The sequence below is a fragment of the Xenopus laevis genome, chromosome 5S (genome assembly GCF_017654675.1).
Source record: "Xenopus laevis strain J_2021 chromosome 5S, Xenopus_laevis_v10.1, whole genome shotgun sequence".
NCBI classification, from domain to species: domain Eukaryota; kingdom Metazoa; phylum Chordata; class Amphibia; order Anura; family Pipidae; genus Xenopus; species Xenopus laevis.
Window position 1 is genome coordinate 53,925,382 of NC_054380.1, and position 6,000 is coordinate 53,931,381.

The following is a 6,000-nucleotide window of genomic DNA, read 5'->3' on the forward strand; positions in this document are numbered from 1 at the left end:
TATACGTTGTACAGTCAAAACTACAAAGGAAATATATGCTGCAGCAATTACATTACACTACACAAAGCCAGGGAAAGTTAATTAAATAAAATAGAGGTCTTATATTGTCGTACACAAGTACCAACTTTATAGTATTGTTTATGTTATAAATTTTATGGGGAATGAGGGTACCCTAGAGAATATTTTTTATCATTTTAACATATCACCCATGAAAATTTAAAACATGCAAGTTTTTTTGGGACGTACAAAAATGTCCAACTTTATTTTCACTAACTCTTATTTTCACTTTCAATTTTTCAAACTCCTATCAACTGTATTGCACTTCTGCAGATCTGAGCTAGCAAACTAAAGTCTGGTACAACAGGTATTGCAAAAGATAACATTATTAGTCCAGTTATGGCTGGCATTGGGTAGTGCCTACTTTGCTACAGATTTACGCCAGCAACTATTACTAAATACACACTTGGGAATTTTCACTAGTGTTACCCACGTTGCCATTTACCAATTTTGCCCTGTGGAATCATGGAGACATAATATATGTCTGTGAAAAGGCTCTGTCCATAAAATGTTACATCTGACTAAAGAAAGATAAGGGGCTTCTGCCCACTTTAAAGTACCATCTATGTACTTACTAATTATTGTTTGTGACTCCCCTGATGAAAGGCATAGTATGAGCATGGCAGACGGAACTATAATTTATCCAAATTTGCAACATTACTGTTCTGGCTTTACCCGACTGTGCTGTTGCTCCTGTATGTCCAACATTGATGGATTGCCAAATCTACACTAATTTGTACTTTAAGATGTAAAGCAGGCATGTCCAAAGTGCAGCCCAGGGCCAATTTTTCCCCTTTATCAAATTTACTCTGGCCCTCAGCCTCCATCATGGAATTAAGAATAATGTGGCCCCCCAGTACAGTTCAATCAGGAATCACGTAGAGGTAGCAGGGTCTATACTGCTGCCTGTGTGCTGAAGGTGTTAGCAATAGTCACCTACTGGAACGTAGAGATGCACTGCTCTAGCACACTTCTTTACTTTACTGTACTGGCATTTCTGTACTTCTATTGACACCTTCAGTGCTAAAGAAGTATGCAAGATCAGTGCGTCACTCCATGCCAGTACGTGTCTATTGCTAACACCTTCAGCACACAGGTAGCAGTATAGATCCAAGTGGCACATCATTTCACTAATGTGCCCAATTATTTCGGCTATGCTATTTCTTAATTAAACAAGTTAAATGATGTAAATGGTTCAAAGAATGCCGGGCTAAATGGTTGACCCCCACACATTTCCACAATATCAAATCTGGCCCTCGTTGCAAAAAGTTTAGACACCTCTGATCAGGGCCGGAACTAGGGGTAGGCAGAGTAGGCGGCCGCCTAGGGCGCAATCATGGGGGGGGGCGCTCTTTTAAGGGGATTTTTTTTTAATCCTTGGTTTACTTGGCCTTTTATAGTTTTTCAATTTCATAAACCTCCTTTTCAACCCCCTCTTCCCCGTGATTCCTACTGCAGGCCTAAGCACCCCCCACCTCCCTCTTGGCTGCTGAGGGCACAGGTACATATTTGGGGGCAAAATTTTGGGATTTGGGAAATGGCGGCGGCCATGGCCACCATGTGGGTAGCGGCGCCGGCACAAAGACGCCTGGGCGCAGGCGCAAAGACGCCAACACAGCGCGACGGACGCAGATGTAGCGCGACGGTCGTGGACGTGATGACGGCGGTGCAAGGGCACCAAAAATCCCCTTTAAAAGGACGTCTGAGGCGCCTAGATGGCGCCCGAAAATAGGATCACATTGCCTGTATCCTGGGTTCCTGTTCCTGATCTCCTGTGTTTTTCCCTGTCTATATCCTGCTTGATTCCCTGATTATTGACTATTGGCTGGACTTAGCACTTTGCTATTATTCTGCCTGCCTATTTGACCTGTGCCTGGACTTTGATATGCTCTGCTTATTCCCTGGAAACCGCGATCCTGATCCCTCCAGAGGGCTTCCTCCTAGTTCCCGACAAACTCCCCAGAGGGAGCTCCTGGCTCCCTGACACATAGCATGTACAGTAGGCCAACCTGAATGGTTATACAAAATGTATTAGCCCTTTCTGCCCCAGATGTAAATACAATCCAGCTGAGTTATTGCATATGGTATGGGAGTGTCCTGTAATACACTTGTTCTGGAAAGTGCTCACACAGCTAATTTGTGTGAAAAGTGTTATTCTTACACCAATGGAACATAAGTGTATATTAATGAACCATGCAGAAGATTTATCTTAGAGGTGAGCACATGTATACCACAAAAATCCAAAAGAAATGCACTTTGGACGTCAAAAGGGAAGGAGCTATAGGCTAGAGCAGGGGTCTCCAACCTTTTTTTTTTTACCCGTGAGCCACATTCAAATGTAAAATTAGTTGTGGAGCAACACAAGCATAAAAAAGTCTATTGGGGTGCCAAATAAGGGCTGTGATTGGCAATTTGGTAGCCGCTATGTGGACTGCCAGCCTACAAGAGGCTCTACCTGACACTATACTTAGTTTTTATGCAATTAAAACATGCTTGCAAGTCTAAAATTCAAAAATAAGCACCATCTATGAGGCCACTGAGAGCAACATCCAAGGGGTTGGAGAGCAACATGTTGCTCACAAGCTACTGGTTGGGGATCACTGGCCTACAGCAATGATCACCAACCAGAAGCTTGTAAGCAAAATGTTGCTCTGCAACCCCTTGGATGTTGCTCTCAGTGGCCTCATAGAAGGTGCTTATTTTTGATATCCAGGCTTGGAGGCACTTTTTAGTTTCATTAAAACTAGGTGTACTGCCAAACTTAGCCTCAATTTTTGCTCACAGTCCACTTAGTGCCCAATCATAGCACTTACCCCAATAACATTTTGCATGCATTTGTTGCACCACAACTCCTTTTACTTCAGAATATTGCTTAGTCACGGGTTCAATAGGATGGGGATCCATCGGCAAGATCTAAGAACATTTAATAGATAAATATATAATTTTATATGGTAAGGGACGTATAGATGGATGAGGACCTAGAGGTCCTTAGATAAAGTTAAAAAAAAATTATCCTAAAATAATAATTAAAAACACACCATCATAAGGGAAAAAACTGTTGACAGATACACTGCTGCTGCAATGTAAACGTTAGTGTATACTCAAAGAAGTACTAAATGCTGTGGGTATGACATGTAAATGAATACACTGCTCTTTAGGGACAAATATAGAAAAACTGATACACCAATATGTTTTGTTGTTGAATATGTTTAAGTAACATGAAATATGTTTTTATAGTCATCTAAATAACTGTTTACTCAATAAGCATTTTCAAAAATAAACAAATATTGTATAATATTGCATATCTCCACTACTGTTTGAAGAGATGCACCGGTGCTTTAAATTTTAATCCAACTCATTTAGAAATTCTTGCTTAATCTCAAGAATTGATTTTGGAAATTGAATCGATGCAGTAGTTTTGGTGCAAGTGATGTCATCATGATGGGCATGTCTCACTGAATCTGTTGCTAACATTTCAAATGTTTCTTGTGCTTCATTTTTTGTGGGTTGTTTTTTTGAAGGGGGGACATATATTTTTTTGGAAGTTTTTGACATATTACTAGTGTGTGGAAAAGTCTGTAAAGTGTGTGTTGCATCTGAAATGTTTGAGGATGAACTCTGTTTTGAATTTGCATTAATTATTTGTTGCTCTAACAATTGCTCAATGTTGCTTAGTCTGGTATCTAATGTGTTGTGCAATTGTTGTACTGCTTTTGTGAGAGTAGAAATACTCTGCTCAATAGTGTTTGCAATGTTTAATGTGAATGGAAAATATTCTTGTTGGAATTTTTCCATATTTTGAAGGAAATTGACTTCCAACTGTTCAAAGTTTGGTGACTTGTTTTGAGAAGTAGGCTCGTCTTCTTCATATTCAGATTCAGATATTGGTAAATTCATTTCATGAGGTTCTGGAGATGGCATATTCTGTTCCAATAATGTGCTCTCTTGATCGGAATCTTGTAGATCTATGTTATATGTATCTGAAGGAGATTAAAAAAGGTTTGTCAATCATAGAATAAGAATTACCCATATTAAGAAAATAATGTACATAACCTATGCAATGGACACATTTTTGTGGCAAAATAAATACTCTATGCTATGTTATTTAATTCATGTTTCCTGGGCTTGTGTAGTGTAATGTATTTGCTGCTACAAATACATCTATTCTACTTTACGTTGCTACTGTATGCTAATTTGCAGTTGCTAGCATAACTTCTGACCACTGATTGGATTTTTGGATTTTCATAAATTTCTGCAGCCCTACTGAATTTAAGCTTGACGAAGTGTAGAGAAGCCAACGCTAGTGCAACTTGAAAGGTAAGTAAATTAGCTTAGAAGGTAAGTGTCGCTCCCGCCGCCGCCGGCGAATCCAAGATGGCGGCGCCCATGGCCGCCACGTGTCTACAGACGCCATATTCAAGCTTAAAAGGACGCCTGAGGCGCAAAGATGGCGCCTGAAAATAGGAATCGTTTGCCATTGTTTCCTTGGTTTCTGAATCATCTCCTGTTTGTAATTTTGCCTGTTTCCCTTGCCTTTGACCCCTTTGCCTGGACTTTTGGACTTTGCTAGTAATCTGCCTGCCTATTGACCTGTGCCTGGACTTGGATATTCTTTGCCTGACCCCCTGGATACCGCGACCCTGATCCCTCCAGAGGGGCTTCCTCCTAGATCCGGACTACTCCCCAGAGGGGCTCCCGGCTCCCTGACAGTACGTAAGGTAAGTAAATTAGCACGTTGGTGTTTATTACAACATTTTGAACAGAAGAGTCTAAAGATTAATAGAGTTGTTGCAGAGCTAAAGGTGATGAGCTACTGAAAAAAACATGTGGGGCAGAGATTCTTCAATTCATCTTCTATGATAGTCTAGTTAAAATAAAGGTGATAGAGAATAATTCTATACACACGTGAGGAAAATTCTGGCAACGTGAAGCACCACGTGTGCCTTCCCCCATGCTATTATTCTTTTTGCAAGAGGAAGGCAGTGGGAAGGCAGTTCAGGGGAAATTGTCCCCCCAAACAAGAGGTGATAATTTGCTGGTCCGACTAATCTCCCCGAATTTGATTGTGTCACCATACTGTAATGGGCCTAAATCCCAATGGAGTAATGCATGTAGCTTGTTTCTCTATACACAAGATGCTTTGAAACGATCATTTCTAACTAAGTAATTTTTTAATTGTTAAATGCATTTTACTTAATTTAAAAATAGATATTTCCTGTGTTATTCCACTTGATGTCACAGGACTTTAATTACAGACAAGTTTGATTGGACTATTCTGTATGTGTTGGTGACTTAGGTTGTTACAGATATGTGTTGTTAATTTCATGTGTCTATCCACATTTTTTTCATATTAAGCTATCGTTACAACTTCAAGCAAAAGAACACACAAATGAAAATTTTATAATACCTTTGGATGTGCTTGGTTTTGAATGACCACTGTCTACATCGACTATTCCATGTAGAAGATGTGGATGAAAAGTATCTTTCACATTTCTTTCAAATCTATTAAGTTCAGGTTCTGTTTCATTCAACTGATTTGTGTTTGTTTTGGCATTTAATTTTGTTTTCAGATTCCTGCGGAGGTCATACCAGCGTTTCTTCAGATCTTTTAAATTTCTTTCGCTAATGCCTACAGCATTAATTTTAGTTAGTATAGATTTCCATATGTTAGTTTTCATATTGAGAGATGTTCTTTTTGATTTTTCCCCAAAAAGAAATTTGTAATTTTTTTTAACCTAGAAGATAGAAAACAAGGAATAATTTTTGTAGTATGTAGGAAGCTGTATTATTTTAGGATTTCTTGCATACTTAAAAACTGTATAAAGTAAACAGATATACATTCTGATGCTCTTAGCCCTTTATGGTTGCTTATTTATAAACTATTATTTTTTATTATTTCGAGCTCACTTTGTTTCCCTTTTCCCCATAGGTTAGTAGGAAGTT